Below are 9,322 nucleotides of genomic sequence, written 5' to 3' on the forward strand. Positions count from 1 at the left end.
ATGTCAGTAGGTTGATTGTGCTCCTGAGGTATATGTCTTACAAGCCACTAACCTTCTTCAGTCAAAAGGTATTGTATCCTCCTGATTAGAGCAGAATTAGAGATGGTCGATGTGCTATCTTGAATAGATTTAATTACCTCGAAACTATCCGATTGGATTAACACCTTGTCATGTCCTCTTTTTTAGATGAGGTTGATACCATCCAAAATGCCCCATAATTCAACGTCAAAAGTTGAACACTTCCCTAGATGGCAATTGTACCCGAGAATTCAGTCCCCATTTCATTTCGCACAACACCCTTAGCAGCAGCAAGACCAGATCCTAACGAAACAATGCCATCAATATTTAGGAAAACTCCTATCTTTGGTTGCCAACAACAAAGTTCTGACAACCAATCGAAACATCTCTGAGCTCCATAGAATACTCCATAAAAAGCACATGTATTCGAGTGACACCATGAAAATTGATTATAAGATATCATTTGGTAGCCAAACACGAAAAAGCTCAAGATTCCATGCACCTTCGTATCTAGTCATTAATGTGATTAATCAGGGGCCCTATACATGGGAGCCAAAGACCCTTCCGACACCTAATTTTATTTCCATCTCCAACTGACCAAATTATATTTTCATGAAGTAAAGACTAGACTTTTGAGAGAGACCTCGAAAGGAACGAACTCTTACCCAGCACAATGTTCTCCGATATACTCTCCTTTATCCTATATTTTGAACGAAGTACACAAACCCATAAAGTATCATTATTATCCATTATGTTATAACCAATTTTCATCAGAACAAAAGTGTTTTGATTGCATAATTGCCTCATTCCAAGCCCTCTATAGGATCTCGACTGGCACATCGATTCCAATCCCACTAAAGACATATTCTTCTTTCTATTAGAAGAGCCCCAAATGAAATTGCTAACTTACATTTGATCTCCTCATAGATTTTTGTAAGGAACCTTATAAATTGTATGAAATAGCTAGGAATAGATAAAAGGACCAATTGTGCAAAGGTTACTTATAACTTTCTAGCATCGCAACTGTGTAATTTTTTTACAAACCTTTTCCACCATTAAGTATAAGGTGCTATTAGTGGCTCTTTGATGAAAAAGTGGAACACCTAAGTAATTACCAAGATTTTGTACTCATTGAAAGTCGAATGAATCACTAGTCATTTCTGTTGTAGCTTTATCCACTCCACTTGAAAAGAAGACACTATTTTTCTAATCATTTATTTTAGGGCTTGAGAAATCACAGAAGCAGTCTAAAATACCTTTAAAAAGTCTACCATGCTCCAAATATGCTTTGCAATAGATAATCAATTCATCAGCAAAAAACAAGTGAGAAAGGGATGGCCCTGATTTGGTTAGGCGTATAGGATTCTAATTCCCATCTGTAATAGCCTTATGAATATTGTGCCCAAGACATTCCATGCACAACACAAAGAGATAGGGAGAAAGTGGACATCCCCGTCGAATCCCTTGAACAGGCTGGAATTTTCTAGTTAGGAAAACATTACACAAAACCTGCATCGTAGAGTTAGTGATAGCAAATATAATAATATTTCTAAGATAGTTTGGAATACCTGCAGCTTGTAGAGAAATATCAATAAAATCTCATCTCACTTGATTATAAGCTTTCTCTAGATCGATTTTAACCGTCTTCCACTTCCTTTTATTCCGGCCTTGCATAGAATGGATTGCTTCTTGCATAATGATGATGTTTTCAGTAATATTTCTACCAGCAATAAACCCAACCTGCTCTTGAGCGATAATTTTAGGGGAAATATACTTAAAATGATTTCTTATTACCTTCATAAGAAGCTTATATAAAACCGTATAGAGACTTATTGCTCGAAATTGTGATAAGCCTTCTGGGCACGATTTCTTGGGGATAAGAACAATAAAAGTGTTATTTAGATCCGGATCTATAATACCACTATCGAAGATTGCTTTAACCAAATCACAAACTACTCTTCCAACTATACTCCATTTCTTCTGGAAAAAAAGTACATGGAATCTATCACTACTAGGAGCTTTAAGCGAAGTCATGTCAAAGAGTGAAACCCTTATTTCCTCATCAATGATTGGTTTTTCTAAGAATTCAACATCATAATGATACAATCGAGAAAAAGTATTAGGGGGTAAGTTACCCATGGGACCTAGTTACTCTCCATACAAACTTTTAAAGAAACCAATCACCTCGAACAGAAGAGTCTTCAGCTCATAGATCCGGTCACTCTTAGAATTGTGAATTATGGTAATCTGGTTACTTTTCTTTCTTTTTAAAGTGCAAATATGGTAGAATTTTGTGTTATGACCTCCCAAGTTTAACCAATTGCGCCTCACCATTTTTTACAAAGGAATTCCTCATGGTACAACACATTCTCCAGCTCTCGACGGATCTCCCTATCTAAATTAGCTAAACAATCAAAACCAGAAAAATCTATTTTCTATCGAATATTAGATAGTTGTTTCAATAATTGCCTCTTGCGAGTGTTGATGTGACCATATAGAGATTTGTTCCACCCCTGTAGATTCTTAGTGAACTAAACGAGTGCATCAGACATGTTACCATTAAATCTCCAATTTTCTTGTACAAAATCATCAAATTTTGGATGCTCAACCTACCTTTCCAAGAAGTGAAAAAGTCATCGTCCCCTAGGCAAATTGATCTCTGGCCCTATAGAGAAAAAAAAGGGCCTATGGTCAGATTTAATTTTTGAGAGATGTGTTACAAGCTATTGGGAAAAACGTTTATCCAAGATCATTACCCAATGCTCGGTCTAATCTTTCAAAAAGACCACATCTATACAAAGTAAATGGTGGCCCCCTGAAACCCAAGTCATGTAAACCAGCTCAATCCATAAAATCAACAAAGTAAGGGCACCTCCTCCCACTAGACAAATTGCCTTTTTTTCTTAGTAGGGGATAGAATGGCGTTGAAGTCTCCAATCACCATTCAAGGAACTGAACTCGTAGGAATAAACTATCTCAACTCCTTCCACATGCAATTTCACTTCTTTCGATCTTGGCTACCATACACAAAAGAGATTAAAATCGACGTTAAGGATCGATAGGAATGTACCTGTACCACAATAAATTGGGGGTGATTCCACAGCACTTCAACCTGAACCGAATCCTTTCAGCCAAGCTAGATCCCCTAGCGAAACCTATCGCTTCCACTCTGTGAGACTTTTGAAAACCCAATTTCACATTAATAATTTCTGCTTTTACTCCACTAACCTTGGTTTCAAGTAAGCTAACAATATCCAACTTATATTTCATATTATACTAATGAAAAATATGGGAGAATTTTTAATTAGCACAGCCTTGGCAATTCGAAGAAAAAATTGTGATATTCATGAATAAAAAAACAACAAATAGAGGAAATACCATTACTGTTGAGAAGCTAAAAATCCTTCATCTCATGAAGTCTTTCCTTCTAGCATATCCTTCCTTGTTTCACATTCCAACTGGGAAGAGATTAACTCCACCATAGCTTCCCTTGATTTATTAAACAATATTTTAGAATTTCAGGTTGATTTAAACCGACTACCTTGTCCCTATAAAAAATTATTGGGTTTTTGTCCACATCGGGCAATAGCAAATTACCTCCACTGATTTATCTTTTGTGCATAAGTTACCAGCTTCTGGTCTAACAACACCTAAAGTTACCAACAAAACACCTCTAGAATAAGTAAAAAAAATTTGTATGTGCATTTTTTTAAAAAGTAAACACTGTAAGCTTCGCAGGTTCTAAGATGCTTTCGTTCATCGAGACTCTAACCTCTTCGGGACTTTCAAATGTTGGATTGAAATGGGTAATCACTCCTTTATAAATACTTGTGGAAGTGCTAGCTTTATTCATGGAGAAAGACGCGTCTTCGATGGAATTTGCAGCAAAAAAAATAGGAGTAGTAACAGTTCTGATCGGGAGTGCTTAGATCTGGAAATCACCTTCCTAGGTCCTTAAAACAAGCATTTTATCATTAGTACTAATTGCTAGCAATGATCAATTTGATACGATTGCCCCATGTTTACCAACCCAAGCCCTGTTAAGAGAGCTACATTCATGATCTGAACCTTTATTTAAATTGTTGGGCCTAGAGTGGCCTAAACCATTTGAATTTCAATGTCTGGCCCGATAGAAATTATCACTCAGCTTGTCCCTTATAATTTAATTTTCATTGGGTAAATTCTCCATAATTTCTTTTCCCTTATTTTTAGGAATCAACACCCTTTTCTTTTCTATGGTCAAAGAACCATTGTCCTCATCAAGCTGAATCAAAGCCTTGAATCTAGATCCTAAAAAATCCTCTCTTGAAATATTCTTTCTGGTTTTTCAAGATTCCCTTGGTTGTCTCCTGAATTTTCTCTCCACTATCATTCAAGGACTAACCTGCGCCTCTTGTACCACTTTCCTAGAATCAACCAAGGCCATGTTTGTCGTTGTATCAATTTTGATCGGTATAGCCACAACCTCTTTCATTTGCAAGCAAGTTTCCTTTAGATGGTTGTATCGCCCAAAAGAAAGGCAGATTATAGGTAACGACTCATATTCAATGCGCTGGGTATTTTCACTAATTAGAACCTGCAACAACAAAGGTTTTCCTAGATTAATATAAAGGACCATACAAGCGTATCTTCCTCTCGCTTTGCTATCCGTGTTGAAGTCCGATTTTGTAACCTTGACAACCATTCCACCAATCTCCCATAAAATTCTCTTTTTGAACAGATGTCCTAGAACCCTGGGGAATTTGATCCAGGTCATTACCATATTTGGGTAAGGTTATGTAGGATTAAACTCTAGAGCCCAAGGCTAAAAAGTCAAATACTCTCCGTAAATGATCCATGGTCCTTGAGTTAAAACTTTTTCGTAGTCCTCTGAATTCTAGAATTTCACCAAAAAATATTTATTTTCGATATCCATCAACTGGAATGGCATGAAAGGCTTCCAGAAACCATAAATTCGATTTTGTAATGTTGCAAAGCCAATGTTTCACCCCAAATAACTTAAGCACCACCGATGTAGACATTTCTTCGATTACAACCTGATTAATATGACTCAGGTAAAACATCGAGTAAAACAAAATCATCATCCACTTCAAGATTACTTACCTTGTTCTCCCCTGTTTGATTATTTAATCCTTTACCCAAGAGCATAATTTTCTAGGAAGAGGACAGTAAAGGATTCACATCCATGGCCATCTCTAAATCTGACCTTGAAGTAGTATCTTTAAATCGCACTTTTTTGGTGTTCCGATCACCATCAGCACTCGCATTCTCAATGAAATCACAGAGAGAAATTGTCATTTTTTTCTCCAAATTATTTTTCAATAAAATTAATATAAAAAATTTTTCTTTGAAGTACATTATTATTGCTACCTTACAAAATGTCAAAGGCACTAGAATCCTCCAAGCTACCAGACATTCACAAGATATTTAAACTATTGCCGTTAGAGCCCCTAGTAATAGACTAAAAAATAAATGTTATTAAATAAGTAAATTTATTTAAATTTATTTGCAGTTGATTTATTGATAGTAAATTATTACTAATCATTTCGATCCACATTATTCTTGTCATAGTTTTGCTATAAATGGTAATATGAATTTTTACACTGAGTTTGCACTTATTTTATCACATAAATATATTCGTTGTTTGTGAAATTAAACTTATCTTAAAATCAAATAAAAAATATAGAATATTAGATTACTAAACTTGATCAAGCTAATCAAATAAAGCTCGACCAATGCTCACCAATTTTTGTATTTATAACAATAAGAAAATCTTGAATATGTAAAATCATATCTTTAAGAACATCCACATTGTCTTGATCTCATTTTTAGAAAAGAAACTTTCAACTAATGGCTCGAAGACGTGCAAGTTGCTGAACACAATTTGTTACTTCACTTTTAAAAGGTTGGCATTCTTACCACCAGGGGCGTAGATACGAGGACTGGTAAGGCCCCCGACCCCCTCTAAAAAGGTAAAATTATACTTTAGACTTCTTAAAAATGATAAATATTTGATTTAATCATTTAGAAATTATAAAGATATAGGCCATTAAAATGGTGAAATTACATTTTTAGTATTGTAAAAATTTACAATTTAATTTCGCTCCACCTAAAAAAATTCTTTTTACCACATGGAGGAAAATGATATCAAGTTGTTCACCTTTGGCTTTTTTCTAGTGGGTTTCACTTTTTTAATTGGTCCAAATTTATAATATTAGTGGACCAAAATTTATTACTCAATATATAATTAAAATATTAGTGGACCAAAATTATATAAGTTGTGAAAATAATAGTTTGGACCAATTCTATTATTTAAGTTCTCTCACATGTATCTTAAGACTAACTTCCAATATGATAAGCTATCTTGTTGAGAAATACAACTGATAAAGATTTTGCGTAATTTTATACCTATAAAACAATTGCTTTTAAAGATATCAATAAAAATTAATTTGCAATAGCTAATTTTATTTACCAAAATTTCAAGACACTCCTAAATCAGTATATATATAAATAAGTAAAACACTCCTAAAACATAAAAGATTCATGACACGATCACTAGACTAGTAAAAGACAGCATCGCAATTTTTCATTAAGATCTAAACCTTTCACTCATTACATATTATCATTTGAAGTCATTATAAAGCAATAGTTCTCAACAAATAACCCAATTTGATTTTCAAAACAAATAAAACCTACATAATGCGTTAAAGATTCTAAATTTCTTGTTGGGTTTTGGCATTTGGATCATTTACATTCATTATTTATGGAAGGTGCCCTTTTACTTGGAATAATTTCATTATAGTAGCATTTTCTGAAATCTAGGAATACTTCATATTCTGTATGGCTATTGGGTGTATAAAGATAGGGGTAGTGTTTTTGGGTCGTTGGAAAAATCGGTTACGGAAATAATTTTTATAGTTATAATGAAAGTTTTAAAAGTTTTCAAAATCAAGTCTTTTTGTTATATTTAAAATAATAAACTCTACACCGGAATAGTACTTTGTGTGAGACGGATTTAGTCGATCCTGGCTTTTAACCAAATGAACTTCTCTATTATCATCGCTCCACAAATCATGTCGAGTGTGGATTCGAGTAACAAAAACAAAAAAAGACAAAAGAAACGATTTACTTACTTTTAGTAGGAAAGTAAGTTCTCTCTATAAAGATCGATAAAGCTCGTAATTCTTAAAAAATAGTGTCATATCCCGAATTTTTAATTGAAAATGTTGTAAAATTACAGCAAGATTGAGCAGTTAGCCTAATGGCAAAGAATTAGTAAAATTATCCTTGAGACTCGAGTTCAATTCCCCTTACCCGTATAATTTTTATTTACCGAATTTTTGCCCAGAAAACCCTAGGTGTCGTCCCCTAGTTTTAAATATTATTTTTAGCTCCCACTTGTCAAAATTTTCCCACTTTTTGCTTCCCCTTGCCGGCCCTTCCCTATTCCCTCACTGTTTCTCTGAATATTTTTCATTTTCTTCCTCCTTGTGCTGCCCCATTAAACACCAACTCCCATTGTATCATATTTTATTTTATTGTTTTTTTTTACTACTATTATCACAGCTCTGCAATCCCTTTTCTTCTCCATTGTCGCAGTCCCTGTGAGCCACCATCTTTTTCATCGATGCCCTTTTGATTCTCTTCTTCTACTCTTCATTATTTTTTTGTCGTCACAGATCTAAGCAAGTAGAGTAAGTGTAAAATTTTTACTTTAATTCTTTCAAATCTAAATTTTTCTCTTATTTTCATATTTTGTTATGGTCGAATCTTACAAGTTACCTTTTCTTTGGTGTTTGAATGTTCAAGATCTAGATTCAAACCATACCGATCAGTCATGGCATTGGGAAGTCCATTTGCAAAGCTGTCATAAGTTAGTCAAGGTAAGCATTAAGTTTTTAACTTTAGATCAGAAGTTTTTGGTTAACATTTGTTGGTCGATCGAACCCAATAAGGGCGTTGGGGGCTGATTATTAATGATTAAAACTTTATTTGGTACAGATCCAAGTTGGAGCTATCTAGATTTCAAGCATAAGAGTTGTGAGAGAGCAATAAAGTTTGGATTAGCATTAAAAAGTGTGGGTCTTCCCCTATGTCTAATTAACTTGAAAATCATATAATGTACACTTAAATGATAAATTTTCTTGTTGGTTTTGGTTTGGTCGAATGACTGATGTGGAAATAAGTGAGGTGTCGAGCAAGGTACGCTATCAATTAGAAAGACTGTTTGTTAAAGGTCCTGTTTGGGTAATGAAATTGTGTATTGAATGCAGTATAGCATGCTAGATTTTGAAACATCGATTAAGGTGCATTTTTATGTCATGATTGATATTGATTATATGCAACCATGTAAGCATGCCATTGTTACCGTTAAATGAAAAATACGTAAAGCATACATCGAAGCCAAATATTGGCATCCCTGTTAAACATGCCATTATATTACTGAAAGCATGATATGCTACACGATTGATATGTCATATTGAATTGCATGGGTTTGGGTATTTGAGGTTGATGGAGGAGTTCCATGGAGTATCGACGGCATTTAAAGTCAACAATATTATTATCAGTTCACTACACCGAAGTACCGAAGAGATTGGGCGATTTATCGCATTTTACTAGCAGTTTTATTTGCAAACTATTACTGGTGGTTTTAACCACGTTGAGCTTCGACTCTCACTCTTTTGGAGTTTGGATGATAAGTTTTGGAGAACTCGTGATATGTAGCGGATGGATGGGTAAGACCATTGCATTGTATCATTGAGCATGCCATATTCATATATTGTAATATCATGATAAATTGTTTGAGTTGTTCAAATAATTGTGTGCCTATTTGACTGATTGAATCCTTATATTGCTTAAACTCACATTGGGCTTTTAAAGCTCACCCCCTAATTTACTCTTTACAAGTAACCCTCAGGATTTGGCTGGGGCTAGGCATACGGAGGTCTCATTTCTGATTTTCTGGTAATAAAGTATTTTTAATTACTCTATTTATTTTGGTATTATTATTTTGGGACTGTAATTTTTATTTAAGTACAAACTGTGGAATGAGATATTTTTAAATTGGGTTTTTGCACGCATAAGTTCTTGATGAAAATTGAACAAAGTTAAAAATCGACCTAATATGACTTAAAAATATGGATCTTTCTACGAATATCAAATGCAATTATTTTTCTCCGTGTAACGGTAAAACAAAGGTTTTTGAAAAGGTTTCTCGACAAAATCAATTGAGTTTTATTTTCAAACGATGTGTCTTTTAAATGAAACTAGATTTAATTTGCAGTCAATTTAAAAACTAGTGATT

The 9,322-nt window shown here is 34.1% G+C and overlaps 2 long non-coding RNA genes across 4 annotated transcripts; one reads left to right on the top strand and one right to left on the bottom strand.

The window, feature by feature from the left end:
- Positions 1-1,971: 1,971 nt before the first annotated feature.
- On the bottom strand, positions 1,972-4,113 carry LOC107943980 (uncharacterized). 3 transcript variants are annotated; one of them, XR_001696112.2, is made up of 6 exons: positions 3,791-4,108; positions 3,616-3,668; positions 3,397-3,507; positions 3,089-3,195; positions 2,775-2,833; positions 1,972-2,683 (listed from the first exon to the last, which is right to left on the bottom strand). It is a non-coding gene; the product is annotated as an uncharacterized lncRNA (long non-coding RNA). The 3 variants fall into 3 exon arrangements; XR_001696111.2 differs by having other exon boundaries at positions 2,775-3,195; positions 3,791-4,113; XR_001696113.2 differs by lacking the exon at positions 2,775-2,833 and having other exon boundaries at positions 3,791-4,082.
- A 3,292-nt stretch (positions 4,114-7,405) lies between these two features.
- Positions 7,406-9,088, top strand: LOC107943979 (uncharacterized). Its single transcript, XR_001696110.2, has 3 exons — positions 7,406-7,712; positions 7,828-7,901; positions 8,020-9,088. It is a non-coding gene; the product is annotated as an uncharacterized lncRNA (long non-coding RNA).
- The last annotated feature ends 234 nt before the right edge of the window (positions 9,089-9,322 follow it).

The sequence above is a fragment of the Gossypium hirsutum genome, chromosome D02, assembly GCF_007990345.1.
Source record: "Gossypium hirsutum isolate 1008001.06 chromosome D02, Gossypium_hirsutum_v2.1, whole genome shotgun sequence".
Taxonomy (NCBI): domain Eukaryota; kingdom Viridiplantae; phylum Streptophyta; class Magnoliopsida; order Malvales; family Malvaceae; genus Gossypium; species Gossypium hirsutum.